Source organism: Henckelia pumila, chromosome 4 (genome assembly GCF_033568475.1).
Source record: "Henckelia pumila isolate YLH828 chromosome 4, ASM3356847v2, whole genome shotgun sequence".
Taxonomy (NCBI): Eukaryota; Viridiplantae; Streptophyta; class Magnoliopsida; order Lamiales; family Gesneriaceae; genus Henckelia; species Henckelia pumila.
In genome coordinates this window covers 99,399,847-99,419,647 of record NC_133123.1, presented here as the reverse complement: position 1 = coordinate 99,419,647, position 19,801 = coordinate 99,399,847, and the positions used below count along the sequence as shown (strand labels likewise).

The 19,801-nt window shown below is 36.2% G+C and overlaps 1 pseudogene; it reads left to right on the top strand.

Moving 5' to 3' along the window:
- The first annotated feature begins 639 nt into the window (after window positions 1-639).
- On the top strand, window positions 640-18,259 carry LOC140861448 (aquaporin PIP2-4-like; annotated as a pseudogene).
- The last annotated feature ends 1,542 nt before the right edge of the window (window positions 18,260-19,801 follow it).

The window sequence follows — 19,801 nt, the reverse complement described above, 5'->3', positions numbered from 1 at the left end:
CCACCATTTCAAATAATGGGGGTGTATTCATTCAATCACTCTAAGAATTTTAGTTACTTATGCTCATCAACGTGAGTACCAATGCCTAAAGAAAAAAAAAAATCAACGTGACCAACGCCAGAAAAGTGAGGTCAAGATGCAAAATTTAACGTGAGTTAGCAAGCCATTTATTTCCTTCCCCATTAAAAAAAAAATCTAGAGGTAATTACGTTGGATATTGAAAATAATACACACTCGATAGTTACATTTAATTTTCAGATTTAAAGTCTAATTAGAAATTGATCTAATCAAATATTATATGTAGTAAAATTTTTAAATCTCACTACATGCATGAATACACGTATATATAATTTAATTTTAATAAATGTTGCCGCATCATCTTGTGTTGCTTAATTATCACATGAATTACTCGACTTGTATATATAATACAAATTGAAATTCAACTTAAATAATGTGTTTAGGCCAATCAGATAACAGGGGAGGTGAGTGGTGGGGTAGCTAGGCTCACTCAAATGATGAAAGAAATTAAACAAGTGAAAAATAATTAATTTGTTGAATGGATGGGGCGGCAAATTTTAATAGATATAATCATATGTATCATTCTCTTATATATTCTTCCCCTATAAATATCATATCATATCCCTCCACTCCATATATCACTCATCATCGCCACACAGATTAACAAAAACAAGAAAGAAATTAATTTTAGCAAATGGGCATTAAGGATGTTGAAGGTGGCGCCACCGAATTCTCCGCCAGAGACTACCACGACCCACCGCCGGCTCCGCTGGTGGACCGGGAGGAGCTGGGGAAGTGGTCGTTTTACAGGGCCATAATTGCTGAGTTCATTGCCACCCTCTTGTTCTTGTACATTACTGTGTTGACTGTGATTGGGTACAGCAGCCAGAACGCCGCCGATCAGTCAAAGCGGCGGCGTTGGCATTCTCGGAATTGCTTGGGCCTTTGGTGGCATGATCTTCATCCTTGTTTACTGCACCGCTGGCATTTCCGGTTAGTTTAGAGTACTATAATATTCTCTTCTTTTACGTTACGTACATATATAATTCTGATTTTAACGTAAACTAATTAATTAAGTCTATTAAAATGTCTTTATTTTTTGTTTGAGATATATATTTAATGTCTTTTCGATATATTGGGCTTGTTGGGCTCGAGCTTTCAAATTTTTATTGTTGGGCTCGAGCTTTCAAATTTTGACGTACTCCATTTATATCCGGATAGATACACATGAAAAGTAGTCAACTTTATTGCTGGAAAAACAAGACATTATTATCATTAAAAAATACTTAAATTTTTATATGCAATTTTTCTCAAAATTATCAATTCGTTGAATTTTAATGGTAAGAGATTGTGTTACTTAAGATTTGATTACATATTTACTTTATTGGTCTACTAATTCCCATTAGCTAGCTCGACTACTTTTAAGGCAAAACAATATTGCTAACAAGTTGTTGATGGATGTGTGCAGGAGGGCACATCAACCCGGCGGTGACATTCGGATTGTTCCTAGCTCGTAAAGTGTCGCTGGTTCGCGCCATCCTCTACATGGTGGCTCAATGTTTGGGAGCCATCTGCGGCTGTGGGCTCGTCAAGGCATTCCAAAAGTCCTACTACGTTCGATACGGTGGAGGCGCCAACATGTTGAACGATGGCTACAGCAAAGGCACCGGTCTCGCAGCCGAGATCATCGGCACATTCGTGCTCGTTTACACCGTCTTCTCCGCCACAGACCCCAAGAGAAATGCCAGAGACTCCATGTCCCGGTGCGTGCGTGGACAAATTAATTAATTATGAGTTTTCGAGCCCATGCAAATTTTAATTTTGGTTTTGAATCTAGTTCGTTAAGTACGTGGTTTCATGTTCATGTTTTGAATTCGACTACAGGTTCTGGCACCACTCCCCATTGGGTTTGCCGTGTTCATGGTTCATTTGGCGACTATCCCAATTACAGGGAACCGGTATCAATCCGGCCCGGAGCTTCGGAGCTGCCGTAATCTTTGGCAAAGATAAGGCCTGGGATGATCAGGTATTTAATTATAGGGGAAATTGCATATATTACCCTTGTAAAATTTTGGGTTTGCTGATAAACCCATATGAAAGTTTTTTAAGCAAATAACCCCTGTAATTCTAGATATGTAGCAAGCAAACCTTTACAGCTAAAAAATGACGAAAATACTCCTAAAAAAATAATTAAGTTAAATTTTTTTATAATTTTTATATTTAATTGAATAAAATAATCAAATTTTAGTTAAATAACTATGAAACTTATATATAATAATTTTATATTAATATTTTCATTTTTTAATTAGGGGTATTTTTGTCATTTATATGCTAGCCAGCTGGATCAGTTTTGTACTTAAGAAAATGTTACAAAATACCAATTTATATTAATTTAGCACATTATTTAATTATGTTTTTACAGTGGATTTTTTGGGTTGGGCCCTTCATCGGAGCCGCAATTGCAGCCATCTATCACCAGTTTATACTAAGGGCAGGAGCAATCAAAGCTCTGGGTTCATTCAGGAGTTCTTCTAGTTATTGAGAATATTGGAAAGTAAAATGTAATATGGGTTACAAATTTTCCCATATGTGTCCTTATATATATTGGCTTCTCTTTTTCTTATAGCCCTTTAATTTTGAGCATGTAATATGTTATCAATCATCAAGTGCACTTCTTAATTGTTCCATTCTTCAGAGTGATTACAATACGTCAAATTAAGCACCATTGGATTTTTCAAGAGGTAGTTAATGCCTAATAGTAGTCGTCAAATCAACATTCTAAATTTGTATGCATAATTTGTCAAGCTCATAAGAATTTTCATCAAATTTTTTAATGCACCAGAAATTTAGTAATTAGGGGTATTAAAAATATAAGAATAAGTCAAAATCTTCTATCCTTCTAAGGATCTATTTGGTCACAAGTCTTGCATGTTTTACGAGATTAAAAAAAAAAAGCTTAGGATTCGTTGGTTGATCTACAAATTTATGTATCGCATATTTTAAATCATTTGATCAAACTGAATCAATTCGTGAAGCAAATTGACAATATATAGAAGGTGAAACATATTATTCCGTTAATAATTTTAAACTGATGAGTGATTGTAATTGACTTATAAAGTTCCAATATATAAATCCACAAAATTAAATTCAGAACAAACACTCAACCACCAATGATTACGGTACCCGATATGACCTGATTTCGTTGGGTAATTATTTTAAAAAAGAACCCGAATTTTATATGTCTGGTCGGTTATAATAAATATTTTCTCAACCAATTTTATGCAACATTAAATTAAACATTACAAATAAATATAAGGAAATGATTTCCAATATTATGATCAAATATTAGGAATTTTTTTCTCGTGGAAAAGCCTGACTCAGTTAGACTTCAAATTAGTATAATTTTAATTCGACTCTATATACCGGAAGTTTGAAAATTTAAAAAATGTTTCAGCCATTTAATTATATGATTTCTTATTTCATGATAGTGACTAGCATACGATATTATATAATTACAAAACTATAATTAATTCTGAACTAAAAATATATATCACACATGTAAATATATACATGATAAAGATTGGCATTTTGTTTAAATAAATTTAACTTTCATGAATCAAAGGTTGATTGTGATTTGAACCATAATTATCACTAATTAAAATCTGGTAAAAACTTTTTTCCATTAAATCCAGCCTATTGTAAATCAGATGTGTTTTGTGACAACCCCGATACCCATCCTCATATAGTGCAAATTGCTCAAAAATCCCCAATGCAAACATGTTTTGCTCTGCACTCCCTAGCCACTTTTTTGTACCACATTTTTTGTTAATTGTACCACATCTTGTATGATTTTGTACCACATCTTGTATTGTTTTGTACCACATTTTATGACTAGGGACCCCAAAGCAAAACATGTTTGCATTTGGGGATTTTTGAGCAAATTGCCCCATACATATATCCTTACTGTTTTTTTTGAAAATGAATTGTTGGCAACAACAATTTATTTATGATAAAACTGAGGTAGGTTTTAGCAATAATAACATGAAAAATAAATCATACTTCCTAATTCCTAGATTAAAAAAAATTCTTTATCGATCGTTCAGCCACCATGAACAAATCCTGGAATTGAAAGAAGATGTTTTAATAATAATGAGATTTGCAAGAATTTAAAGAAAAAAAAATGAATGAAGAGAAGTTAATTTGCATTAATCCTCGAAAATAACAAATATGGAGTCGGGGTCTCAAACCCCAACTCCTCGATGAAGCGGGATCTCTTTCTCTTATAGCCCTTTAATTTTGAGCATGTAATATGTTATCAATCAGCATTTGCACTTCTTATTATAGCCCTTTAATTTTGAGCATGTAATGTGTTATCAAATTAAGCACCATTGGACTCTTCAAGAGGTAGCTAATTTCATTCTTTAGTACTGTTACAATTTGATGTAAATAGCCAATAGATGGTGAAATATATTATACCGTAAATAATTTTTAGCTGATGATCATCAGTAATTCTTTGACATATAAGTTCACCATAAATCCACAAAATCAAATTCAGAACAAACACTCAACCAATAAGTTTTATTAATTATGAGAACACTAAGGTAGGTTTTAGCAATAATAACATGAAAATAAATAATACTTCCTAATTCCTATATTAAAAAAAATCCTTTATCGTTCATTTATAATTACATTAATAATAAAAAATCATCACATATATAAGTTTATTTTAAATTTTTGTTAGCAAATAAAAAAATAATACTAAACAGGCAAATTTTATGACAAGAAGATATTTATAAGGGATAAAAAAAAAAATGGTTTGAAACCTCAAAATATCTACATGTCTTGCTTGTAGCTAGTGAACAAATTATTTCAAGGCAGAGTGAAGATCACGTACACGTACGTACCTACCACCATTTTAGAGAAAATTTTGTTCGCATGGTTTTTTTTTTTCCTTTAAAAAGATTGGGTAACGTCAAATAGATGAAAAATTAGCGAGTGAAAACATTAATGGTGCATGGGATCGAAGATATATATTATAACTTCAGCAACCTTATAGCTCTCTTTCTCTCTTCATGTTTGATCCTCTTCCTATAAATAAATTGGAAAGCTCTTTGTAATATTAGAACTCGTAGAGAAAATCCTTTTCAAATATAGTACAACAACTTTATTTTATCAAATATAAAATGAGAGCAAAAGCTGTCACCATGAACAAATCCTGGAATTGAAAGAAGATGTTTTAATAATAATAAGATAATTTGCAAGAATTTAAAGAAAAAATGAATTAAGAGAAGTTTGCATATATGCAGTATGCTTACCATGCCCTAAAAATATACCAAATATGAGATTAGAGTGGATAATTTATTAATCATTCACATATCAAAGTGTATCAAACTTTGCTGAGTACTATAATACTTCAATATAATTAATAGTATACATATATGATAATGATTGTTTTTTTATCAACCATTCATGTGCCAAGGATTATCTATTAAATTAAAGCTTATTAAATAATCTAATGTATGGCAATGGATTAATTATCCATCACATGCGGTATGTCTAGGGCTGGGTTAACGAACCAAAATACCGATTTTTTGGGATATTGTACTGAAATTATTTCGATTTTTAGACATTTTTTTGGTATATCAAATTTTTTTCCAGTATCTATACGGTATCAATATGAATTTTTTCCATACCAAAATTTCGAAATTTGTGTTGTTGCCTGAACTTGGCATAATTAGAAATTAACAAAAGAAAACATATACCAATATTATTATTTATGAATATGGGCGGGCATCGATTGAGCTAGGGAGCTGGATCCATGTATAATATATTCTTTGAGGTAATATGCCACGCAAATAAACATACGGAAAAAATGATCCAAAAAAAGACTAGTAGTCGATGAAGCAAAGATTTCAAACCTACAACACATGAGCTCTCGTGGCCTTGTGTATATGGCACTGTTGCAAAATAAAGCCTCTATGAGAACTAAGGGAGTGCGCACTTTGAAAAAAATTTTAATTACAAGATTACATACCAAAGTTGTGAAAGCCTGCAAATATTAGGGGCCAAGTCAAAGATCAAAACAAAAAAAAAAATGGATCGCCAGAATTACATACACAGCATCAAACAGCAGCACAGACACCACACCCACGGCAAAATTTGTCTTGAATCCTGGGAAAAAAATGTTTTCTACGAAATAATATATTAGCAAACAAATACATAATAAAAACAATGTTTTCTATGGAATTACATTACTCATGAATCTTTCACTTAGATTTTATAATAAACATTCCACCACACTAGTATCCAAAAATGTAATTAGCACTTAGCCCCCAAGGGGTGTCCAAGTTGGTGGAGTAGGTGAACTCTTGGTCATAGGTTAGGAGTTCGATTCACCCTGCCAATACCTTCTTGGACTAGCCTGTCACACAGGGCTTGCCTAGTGTGGTTTACCTGACTAACGTAGTTTGCAGGCTATTGCGTTAGTCCGGGGGTTTATCCAGAGTGCACCGAAAGGTAGCGGCTGCGGGTTCCACGTAAAAAAAAAATTAAAAAAATTAACAGTTAATTTAAAGATCATAGTACAAAAACAAGAAAAATAAACTATTGCATAGCGAAGTGGCAGACAATTTCAATACCGTTCCGCTTGTTGCCCAAAAGACACGAAAATGGGGAAATTTCGAACCTACCCATGGGGTAATACCCCATGGGTGGTGTGGAGTGTTTGTGATTGGTCTAATTATGTGGGTCTCACATGATTTTATGTGGGTCCCACATGATTGGACCAATCATGTGCTTCCACACCACCCATGGGGTAATACCCCATGGGTAGGGTCGAAGGAACCCGAAAATGGAGAGATTATGTTTCCAACTTCCAAGGAAAAATATATGTAAGAATTAGAACCATAATCATACCCGAGAAAATACATTGGGAGTCCTGGCTAGCTTATTGTAAATAAATAAAAACAAAAAACAAGAAACAAAAGGAAAACACAACCCTAATGACCAAATGATTAAAAAATAAAAAATAAAAAATCAACGATAACATTATTTCGTTATGTGATTAAAGTCCAGCAGCAAAACCGTGCAATTTTAATCAAAAATTTAATTCTTAATTAGCCGCAAATCAGTCATCTCAGTAAAAGCATAAGAGTTTATGTAATCTGAGTGTCCTATCAAAATTTGTTGGGTCATTATAATTTTTGAGTCTTAATCGTGGACTTAAATCGAATGCTCACATGTGCGAAGAGATGGTTATTATTATTTTTTTTTTTGAATTTGCTCTATTTTTGAATAAATTGAATGTTTGAAATTTCTTGTGCTTGGAATAATATTTCATATGTTAACTTTAAAAATTATTTTTAAAAAATATTATTATGGCTTAAGAGTATTGCATGATTTGTCGCACTATTTGATTATGCAATTTGGTGAAATATTTCATGTTACAGAATTGTATAAAACACATATTTCATTCTCTTTAATAAGATATGTAGATGCAGTCAAGTTTTCAGATTAACATAAAGTCAAATCTCAAATAGGTTAAGTGTTTACACGAGGGGTCACCGTTAGTTTATGGAATGAAAGAACATGTTGTGCACATGTCTTTTAAATTATTTTCTTATTGCATTCAATTTCTATATTTATAGTTTTGCCTTTCTTAGAACAAGTTTTAAATTTGGTAATATCAGATATATCTTGATTCGAAATATGTGATTTTGATGATATATTGTTGAAAGAGTAGGTGCCCGGTGAGCCAACTTGTGGCTAAGGGCTTTGATGACTCTTTGTATAAACAATCTTTTGTTTAATATAATTTACACTTTTATTAATGGCAATGACTTTATCTTTCTTCATATTGTTATATTGTGATATACTATTGTTGTTTTGATAAAGACCTTGAATATACTATAGTGTATGTAAGATGTGGTAGAACATGGAGATGTCTATCATGAAACACATCTTATAGTCACTGTATATTCTAAACTGTTCCTAGTCGATTGAGCCGTCCGATAATAAGGATAAGGATCGCTCGAGTTTGAGACTAGCATTTGCGATGCAGAGTACCACGTTTCATTGGTAAGGAACATAGAGATGTTCGAAGCATGCAAATGGATATTCATACGATGAATGATCGAACTACCCTATCCGGACTTTCCAAGTGGTTATCACTTATCGAGTGGATAAAGTCCGTGGTTTTGGTTGTACACCATTAGTCCTTACTACTTGAAACATCATTGAGACTCTATATGCTAGTACTGTGCTTTGACTCGTTTACCGACTCTATTGAGGTCATCAGGTGTCGGGATTGGGTACAGTTACAACACATATAGGAGTCGATGCTTTGTTGTCAAGGATTCACCACATACTTGCGAGTGTGGATATCCTATGCGATCTGAGGAGATATTAGTGTGACGAATCTCTGGCCAGAGTACATGATATGTTTTAAGAAATGGTTTCTTAGTAACACATGCGATGTCACTATTTGATCTTCAAGATGTATTGCATAGTTATCGAATCTCGAACGACTCTCGATATACCAATGGTTGTTGATTCGATCGGGATATTTGGATGAAGGGACCGTACTGTACGCTAACCAAAATCTATTGGTTCTTGCAGGCACTATCAGTGATACCTAGGGAATCATGGGGCGATGTTGCTAGGCGCTCTTACCATGATTCGATGGGCAAGTCGGAAATTGTTGTTCCGAGTCACAAGGAGTTGTGAGCCCACGGCTAGCTGTATCCCTGAACCATTGAGGGTCACACAGAGTAATGGATTTTTAATCCCCGTTGAGATAGTTAAATTTAAAGAGTTAAATTTAATGAACAAAGAAGTTGGACTTCTTAATTAAGAGTAGAGGAGTAAGATTTCCTAAAATGACATAGGGATGGGCATTTTTGGAAATCACTGAATTCGGATTCAGAAAAATTTATCTTGACTTTAAAAGGTGCAGAAATGGTTTCTGTGCACATTGGTGAAATCGGTTTATCAATCGGAGTCATGATGAATTTTATATTAATTTCTGAACATGCGGGCTTTGCTTGTCGGGCTTGAACTTATGACTAATGGGCCCTAAGCTGTTAGCGGCCTACGTTATAAATAAGTTATTGCAGTACAGATATTACACACAACAGGTCACAAAATTATTTTCGAAAAAAACCCTATTTTTCTAAGTGTGGCCGCCGACCCCCCTCCCCTCTGCTCGGAAAAATCCAGTCTGTGAATTTTGAATTACAGTCTGGTTTAACGGATCAAATTCGTTAACTCTCTTCGTAGAAACTTTTGATAGATTTTCTAGTGCAATCTATCAGAGGGATTAATTATCTGTTCGTGGACCTGATTGAAGAATAGTTCGTCCATCAGTTCCAGGGATATACAACAAGAGCAGAGCAATCTGTTGGTGTTCATAATCTCGCTTCGAGATTGGAGGTAAAAATTTATAATTGTTATTTAATTTTTACACACACAATTTAATCGTTAAGTTTTGATACCCATTATGGAATCGTTCCATATAAAATTTTTAAACTTTCGCTGCACCGGGTATCAATTCTGATTGATCTGATCGCCGCGTTCTCCAACAGTGGTATCAGAGCCAGGTTGCTCAGATCAAGCGATTAAATTAATCGATTGTACAAAAATTTTTGAGCCTCGGTTTTTGAAACAAAATAAATATTTTAAAAAAAATAAAAAAAAAATTTCGGGCAAAACCCGGGCAGCGATTGGATCGCTGCCCAGCGCTGCGCAGGGCGGCGCACGGCGCTGCCCAGGGCAGCGATCGTCGCTGCCCTAGGGGCAGCCGGGCTGCCTGGCCCGAGCCCCTTTGGGGCGCGGGCAGCCCGGGAGTGTCCCGGGCGGCCCGCGAAAAATTATTTTTAATTTTTAAATTAAAATTTTAATATGTTAAAATTCTATTTTTGGTCCGATTGAAAATTGTTTTTGTTTGGTCCACGAGGCGTCGGATCGAATTGTTCGAGTCCGAAAATTTTTAAAATTGATTTTTGGATAAATTTGAATTTTTGGAAAATTTAAATATTTTATCCGTTAAATTGAATTTTGAAATTAAATATTTTTGGTACAATGATGATAAGATATGATCTTATGGATATATTGAGTAAAATATGATTTTATGTATAAAATTGGATTTTATAGATAAAATATGATTTTATTTGATAGAAAGATAAAATATGATTTTGTATGTAAAATAAGATTTTATATATAGAATATGATTTTATCCTTTTAAATTTAAATTGCCATTGCATGTTATCCAATAAATTAATTTTGAATTAAATGTTATTGGATAAGGATGATCGATTGCCATGACCAATTTTATAGGTGTATGTTATGAATTTATATTTGTTTTTATTGTTGTTGGATTTATTAATGGGCCTGGTTTATGGCCCAATATGAATTGTCATATGTAATAAAAGTGGGTCTGGTTTATGGCCCAATATGAATTGTCATATGTAATAAAAGTGGACTTGGTTTATGGCCCGTTCCCACCCCTTTAAAATGTATACCCTACTTATCATTGTTATTTATTGTAAATACATTAGATTTAGTGGGAGATGAAGATTTGAAGATGGAGGTGGGCTCAGCAGACAATAAAGACAGAAGAAATGTAAATTGGAAGCTCAATGTAATAGGATTGCATTGCATACTGCATATTACCTAGGATTGGACTAAGACTCGTGATTGGCAACCACGGGTCGATTAGAAATGGAATCGATCATCCTATATAATATGTGATATTATTGTTGTATGCATGTTTTAGACAAAATTGTGTGAATCCGACAAGCATACAAAAATTTTAAAATGATGAGACAAATTTTCAAAATTAAAATCCCTCATTTTAAATATGATTTAAAATTGATATCAAGATAAATAAAGGAAATTTAAATTTGTTTAAATGTTCCTACCTTCCATCAACGATCAATGTATGAGATGCTACCCGCGGATACGGTCCGGCTCATATTATTGGGGGGGACCGTTCGTCGGAAAGCTGTACATTGGATCGACACATGTTGTAAGTTGGGTGGAACTCCCATGGGATCGGCTCATATTATTGGGGGATCCACATGGCGACCTTCCATCACAACTTAATATTGATGGGTCATCTTGACATGTCACAATAAACGACGTCATATTATTGGGCCCTTATTGGACATGAGGTAAAAATGTGGAGGTTTCTTTGGAAGCAATTGGGCTCTACCTTTTGAAAATTATGGTTGGCTGATATTATTCGGGACCATAGTTTGTCAATTGGACTCCATGTTCTCACTAAGGAAAACAGTTTCCCGTTTTCACTAGAGGGTAGTGAAATCGTTAAAATAGTGGGAGTGAGATTCATAAAATAAATTTCTCCTATTTTATGTCTTAGTAAATTACTTAAACAATCACTGATATTTGTCTGTTTCTTTTCAGTATTTCATAAAGATGAATTCGCGTAATCCACTTTTCTCGATCCTCGAACAAAATAAATTGACTGGCGCAAACTATACGGAATGGTTCCGTAAGTTGAAGATTGTCTTGACTTCGGAGAAGATGCTCTACGTGTTAGAAAAATCTCCTCCGAAGGAAGCACCAGCTGACATAAGTCCGGAAGAGTTAGCCAAACTTGATACATGGTGGGACCATGATATCAAGGCCAAATGCTATATGCAAGCCTCGATGTCTGATGAACTCCAGAGGCGATTTGAGGATACCGTGAATGCTGCTGACATTCACGTACAACTCAAGGAACTTTTTGGGGCTCAATCGAGGGCTGAAAGGTTCGCTACTGTAAAGGAGCTAATGACGTGTCGCATGCGTGAAGGGACTTCGGTCCGTGATCATGGGGTACGAGTGATTTGGCTCATACAGAAGTTGGTAACCCTTGATTTGGTGTTGGAGCATGAACTCAACGTGGACTTACTACTTCTATCTCTTCCTTCTTCGTTTGATGGATTTGTGGTGAATTTCAATATGAACAAGATAGAGGCCTCCCTTGAAGAGATGGTCAATATGCTCGTGACATATGAATCCACTTTAAAGAAGGATAAACCGGCTTTCTTGATGGGCTCCTCTTCTTCTGCTAAGAAGGGGCCAAGTACAAAGGGTAAGAAACGTTCTGCCCCACCCAAGAAAATCGAACCCGAGAAGAAGTACAAGACAAAGGCTTCAAACATGGAAAAATCCAAGGATGTTTGCCATTACTGCAAGAAGCCCGGTCATTGGAAGCGTAACTGCAAGGAATATCTAGAGCAGTTGCGAACTGCGAAGGGTATGTTCTATATTGAAATAAATGTTTCACTTAATACTACTTCTTGGGTATTGGATACCGGATGTGGATCTCACATTTGCAATGATTTGCAGGTGATGACAAGAAGTCGCAGGCTTAGAATGGGTGAGACCCAGCTGAGGCTCGAAAATGGTTCCAGAGTTTTGAAGCTAAAGCTGTGGGAGATATTTATTTAATTTTGCAGAACGGTTTTAAGTTACTTTTGAGAGATGTTTTATTTGTTCCGGATTTGATTAAACACATTATTTCTGTTTCTATGCTTGATAGAGATGGTTATTCTTGCAATTTTGTGAATGGGATTTGCAATATTTACAAGAATGAATGTTTGATTAGAAATGGACAACTTGAAAATGATCTATATAACTTAAAACTAAAAGACGTTCCAATAAATTATGTTGATAAACCGGCAACAACAAACAAAAGGAAAATCGATAGCCAAAACCCGGCAAACCTTTGGTACGCTAGGCTAGGTCATATTTCCTCAAGGAGGATGAACAAGCTAGTGGGAGAGGGCATGTTTGATATGTCTGATATTAACTCTCTACCTACTTGTGAATCCTGCCTGAAAAGAAAAAATGACTAAATCTCCTTTTAAGGGGAAACCTGAGCGTAGTCAAAATCTGTTGGATTTGATCCATACAGATGTTTGTGGTCCATTTAGAGTTGGTACTCAATATGGCCACACCTACTTCATTACCTTTACTGATGATTATTCTAGGTATGGGTATTTATATTTAATGAAATATAAGTCTGAAGCATTTGAAAAGTTCAAAGAATTCAAGGCTGAAGTAGAAAACAAGCTAGGTAAAAGTATTAAAGCACTTCGATCGGATCGAGGTGGAGAATACTTGAGTACCGAGTTTTTGGACTATCTGAAAGAGAATGGGATTCTCTCTCAGTGGACTTCTCCTATGACACCACAGCTGAATGGTGTATCGGAGCGTCGTAATCAAACTTTGTTGGACATGGTTCGATCCATGATGAGCTTCACTGCGCTTCCACCTTCGTTTTGGGGCTATGCGCTTGAAACGGCGGTATTGTTGTTGAACAACGCCCACACTAAAGCAGTGGATAAAACACCATACGAGTTATGGAATGGAAAAGCTCCTAAGTATTCGTACTTGAGGATTTGGGGATGTCCTGCTTACGTGAAGCAGACAGTGGGAGATAAGTTGGATAGTCGATCCACCTTATGTTATTTTGTAGGGTATCCGAAGAATTCAATCGGATATTATTTCTATCATCCTGCTGAAACAAAGGTGTTTGTTTCAAGGAATGCCACCTTCTTGGAGAAGGAGTTTTTATTGGATAAGAAAGGCAAGATGATGGAACTCGAAGAAATTCGAGAAGAACCCGAAATACAAAATAACGATCCTACACCTCAGGAACCATTGATGGACACGCCTATACTTAGAAGATCCGAGAGGACTTCTAGACCTCCTATTCGATATGGTCTTCTTCTTGAAGGGGATCAAGATGAACCCGATGTTGGATGTGATCCAAGAAACTTCAAGGAAGCAATTTCTGATGCGGATTCAAATTTATGGCTTGAAGCTATGCAGTCGGAAATAGAATCGATGCATACAAACCAAGTTTGGTCTTTAGTAGATCCTCCCGATGGAATTGTTCCAATAGGGTGTAAATGGATCTACAAGAGAAAGCTTGGGCCTGATGGTAAGGTATTGACCTACAAGGCGCGATTGGTGGCGAAAGGTTATACTCAAAGACAAGGAGTTGACTATGATGAAACCTTTTCACCAGTTGCAATGTTCAAGTCCATAAGAATCCTTATTGCCATAGCTGCTTGGTATGACTATGAGATATGGCAAATGGATGTGAAGACTGCTTTTCTTAATGGAGACATTAAGGAAGAAATCTATATGAAGCAGCCTGAGGGGTACACATCCATGGGAAGCGAGCATAAGGTATGCAAGCTTCAGAGATCAATTTATGGTCTAAAACAAGCATCAAAAAGTTGGAACCATAAATTTGATGAAACAATAAAGGATTTTGGTTTCATCAAGAACCCGGAGGAACCATGCGTGTACAAGAAAATATTTAAGGATGCTGTGACATTCTTAGTACTTTATGTTGATGACATCCTACTCATTGGGAATGACGTAGGGATGTTGCAGTCAACAAAGATATGGTTATCAGGTAGATTCTCGATGAAGGATTTGGGTGAGGCATCCTATATTCTAGGGATACAGATCTATAGAGATAGATCTAAGAGAATGATAGGACTCACTCAATCAACCTACATCGACACCATATTGAAACGGTTTTCAATGGATGGGTCCAAGAGAGGACATCTACCCATGTGTCATGGAGTTTCTCTATCCAAGTCTATGTGTCCCAAGACTGATGAAGAGATAGAGAAAATGACACATGTACCATATGCGTCAGCCATAGGTAGTATCATGTATGGGATGATATCTACCAGACTGGATGTAGCATTTTCTCTGAGTGTCACGAGCAGATATCAAGCTAATCCCGGTCAAATGCATTGGAAAGCCGTGAAGGACATTCTTAAGTACTTACGAAGGACTAAGAATATGTTCATGGTATATGGAGGAAGAGAACTAAAATTGGAAGGCTATACCGACTATAGCTTCCAAAGTGACGTGGATGACTCGAAGTCAACCTCTGGATTTGTGTTCATGCTCAATGGCGGTGCTGTCTCTTGGAAGAGTTCCAAGCAGGACACCACAGCGGATTCCACCACTGAGGCAGAATACATTACAGCATCAGCTGCTGCTAAAGAGGCCGTTTGGATGAGGAATTTCGTCCAAGATTTGGGCGTCATTCCTGAAGTTGTTGGTCCAGTCCCGGTGTACTGTGACAACACGGGTGCCGTTGCTCAGGAAAAGGAACCAAGGTCTCATCAAAGATCCAAACACGTACTGAGGAAATACCACATCATCCGGGAGATTGTGGAAAGAGGAGACATCACTGTCGAAAGAGTGGCCTCTGCAGACAATATCGCTGATCCACTTACTAAGCCCTTGCCAGGACCATTATTTGACAAACATCGCGAAGCAATGGGTCTACATAGTATGACTAGTTGGCTTTAGGGCAAGTGGGAGATTGAAAGAGTAGGTGCCCGGTGAGCCAACTTGTGGCTAAGGGCTTTGATGACTCTTTGTATAAAAAATCTTTTGTTTAATATAATTTACACTTTTATTAATGGCAATGACTTTATCTTTCTTCATATTGTTATATTGTGATATACTATTGTTGTTTTGATAAAGACCTTGAATATACTATAGTGTATGTAAGATGTGGTAGAACATGGAGATGTCTATCATGAAACACATCTTATAGTCACGGTATATTCTAAACTATTCCTAGTTGATTGAGCCGTCCGATAATAAGGATAAGGATCGCTCGAGTTTGAGACTAGCATTTGCGATGCAGAGTACCACGTTTCATTGGTAAGGAACATAGAGATGTTCGAAGCATGCAAATTGATATTCATACGATGAATGATCGAACTACCCTATCCGGACTTTCCAAGTGGTTATCACTTATCGAGTGGATAAAGTCCGCGGTTTTGGTTGTACACCATTAGTCCTTACTACTTGAAATATCATTGAGACTCTATATGCTAGTACTGTGCTTTGACTCGTTTACCGACTCTATTGGGGTCATCAGGTGTCGGGATTGGGTACAGTTACAACACATATAGGAGTCGATGCTTTGTTGTCAAGGATTCACCACATACTTGCGAGTGTGGATATCCTATGCGATCTGAGGAGATATTAGTGTGACGAATCTCTGGCCAGAGTACATGATGTGTTTTAAGAAATGGTTTCTTAGTAACACATGCGATGTCACTATTTGATCTTCAAGATGTATTGCATAGTTATCGAATCTCGAACGACTCTCGATATACCAATGGTTGTTGATTCGATCGGGATATTTGGATGAAGGGACCGTACTGTACGCTAACCAAAATCTATTGGTTCTTGCAGGCACTATCAGTGATACCTAGGGAATCATGGAGCGATGTTGCTAGGCGCTCTTACCATGATTCGATAGGCAAGTCGGAAATTGTTGTTCCGAGTCACAAGGAGTTGTGAGCCCACGGCTAGCTGTATCCCTGAACCATTGAGGGTCACACAGAGTAATGGATTTTTAATTCCTGTTGAGATAGTTAAATTTAAAGAGTTAAATTTAATGAACAAAGAAGTTGGACTTCTTAATTAATAGTAGAGGAGTAAGATTTCCTAAAATGACATAGGGATGGGCATTTTTGGAAATCACTGAATTCGGATTCAGAAAAATTTATCTTGACTTTAAAAGGTGCAGAAATGGTTTCTGTGCACATTGGTGAAATCGGTTTATCAATCGGAGTCATGATGAATTTTATATTAATTTCTGAACATGCGGGCTTTGCTTGTCGGGCTTGAACTTATGACTAATGGGCCCTAAGCTGTTAGCGGCCTATGTTATAAATAAGTTATTGCAGTACAGAAATTACACACAACAGGTCACAAAATTATTTTCGAAAAAACCCTATTTTTCTAAGTGTGGCCGCCGACCCCCCTCCCCTCTGCTTGGAAAAATCCAGTCTGTGAATTTTGAATTAGAGTCTGGTTTAACGGATCAAATTCGTTAACTCTCTTCGTAGAAACTTCTGATAGATTTTCTAGTGCAATCTATCAGAGGGATTAATTATCCGTTCGTGGACCTGATTGAAGAACAGTTCGTCCATCAGTTCCAGGGATATACAACAAGAGCAGAGCAATCTGTTGGTGTCCATAATCTCGCTTCGAGATTGGAGGTAAAAATTTATAATTGTTATTTAATTTTTACACACACAATTTAATCGTTAAGTTTTGATACCCATTATGGAATCGTTCCATATAAAATTTTTAAACTTCCGCTGCACCGGGTATCAATTCTGATTGATCTGATCGCCGCGTTCTCCAACAATTGTTTCCATTCTTTGTAGGATCTTATTTAAAGAAATATATTGAAGATCTATTTATAGGAGTGCTTGGACCGATCAGATTGTGAAAGAACGAGAAAGACAACGAGATAGAGAGACAACTATCGCAAAAGTAAGAAAGAAGAGAGTAAAACATAGAGAGCAAAATACATAGAGAATTACTGCAGAAATTTTGGAGCGTTGAAGATAGATTGTTGAAGAATTTATGGAGTGTTCATCGTTGCTACGTTGTGTTGCCGACTAGTGTTGGAAACACTAAAGAACATACGAGTGAAGTGTAATTCTGAAAGTGAATCCTTGGTTTTTGTTTTTCGGCTTAGAACTTACTATTGGTTTATTATTCTAGTTCTTACTAGTTTTTAGGAAGTCATTTATTTTCTCAAACTGTTGAGAAAAGTAGTTTTTCGTAAAACAATCACTAGTTGGTTTTTGTAAACTGATTTGATTTTCTAGTGATTATTTCGCCATGAGGCATTGTACAAGTACTTAGTACTTGTGCATAATTATTTTTGTGTTATTTAATTTTACTGTTAGTTAATTATTCTGCTGCATAGTGTTATCGTGAAGTGTTGACAACACTGAAAGATAACACACACTCGAAAAGTTTTCTGGTATTTCTGTGATTTCATACTGTCCAAACCTTACAATTGGCGTCAGAGACATTCACTTGACGATACTAAGTGTGATTCTGTTTTTGTGTTTGACAGGACATCAAAATGGAGATACCTTATTCAGGAACTTCTCAACGTCCTCCAATCTTGGATGGATCCAACTATTATATCTTGAAAGTTAGGATGCGTGTCTACATCAAATCGATTGATGAAAAGGCATGGAAGCATGTGCTACAAGGATGGAATCCACCAAGGAGAACTGATGGAGAAGGAGACTTTCCACTCAAACCAGAAACGGACTGGAATGCCGATGAGACTGCTGCTTCGAATATGAATAACAAAGCTCTTAATGCTATATTTACTTCTCTTGATTCTAATATGTTTTTACTTGTAAACTAACTGTGTTTGTGCTAAACAGGCTTGGAAAAACTTCAAATGCACTGTGAAGGATCCGATAGTGTGCGTCGAACCAAAAGAAGGATTTTCACTACTCAGTTTGAAAATCTGAGAATGGAAGAAAGTGAGACAATCGATGATTATGAACGACGTTTGAGGAAGATAGAGAATGAAGCAATTGATCTTGGTGATGCTATTTCTAACGAACGTTTAGTGAGCAAAGTGTTGAGATCATTGCCGGAAAAATTTCAAATGAAGATTTGTGCCATTGATGAATCAAAAGACACATCGATTCTGGGATTGGATGAATTGATGAGTTCACTTCGAACATATGAGTTAGAGATGAATTTTGGAAAAAAGGACAAAGGTAAGTCTATTGCACTTCAAGTTTCTAATGACTCATACAATGATTTTGTTGATCTGACACAGGGAGTCAACGAGTCTGACTTAGGAGATGATTCAATCGCCTTTCTTACCAAACAATTTGGTAACTACTTAAAGAGAATGAGAGATTTTAAGAAACCTGGTCAGAAACCTAAAGTTTTTGAATGCTCCTACTGTTGGAAAACCATTGAGGATATGCGGACCAGAACAGAATACCATCCCTTCAAAGAGTCAAAATCACTTTCAGAAAGAAGGAAAAACAGTGAATATCTCAAAGAAGTTTGAATCTGTGAAATGTCATGAGTGCACAGGCTTCGGTCACTATGCTAATGAGTGCCCAACCAGACTTCGCAAAGGAATGTGTGCTTCCCTAAGTGATGATGAAGATGAGGAAGGAACAGAACAAGGAGAAGAAGAGACTCACAATGCTCTTTCAATTTTGGTGATACAGAAGAAACACAGTGCTGTCACAGGTGTCACAACACTTGGTCACAACACTGACCAAAAAGTACTTTGTCTGAATGCATCTGTTTCTGGAGACTCAAATCAGGAAGCTGGTGAAGTAGAACTGTCTTGGGATAATTCTAAGAAGATGTATGAAGAATTGTATAATGACTGAATATTAAGGAACAAGACAAATTCTGCTTTAACAAAGGAGAACAGTGAACTGAAAGCTTCAGTGGCTAGACTTGAAGTTGTTCTGAGCAAGAAGGATTTAGAACTAGGCAAGGTCAAAGAAGAGCTTGGAAGAGCCAATGCAACTCTCGCAAAGTATAATTCAAGCAAGACCAAGTTGGATTCAATTCTGATGATGGGAAAAGATGATAGAGCTGGTCTAGGATTTCATAATAGCAAGTTTAAAGTTGGGGAGTCGTCACAAACTATTTTTGTCAAAGAAAACAATAACTCTGCTAGTGTTCCAATTGCAATTCCAAAGGAAAAACCAATTCCATTGAAGACACAAGCTCCTGTTCAGAAGAAAAAGCAAAGGAAGCGTAGGTTTGTTTGTCATTACTATCACAAGCAAGGTCACATCAAGCCTTACTGTTTCAAACTCAGGTATGACTATATGTACTGGAATTCCAGGCAAGAACTGTCATCAGTGTTGCCAACACTGAACCAGAACACTGCCAGGAGGAAAAATACTGAGAAAAAGGTTTG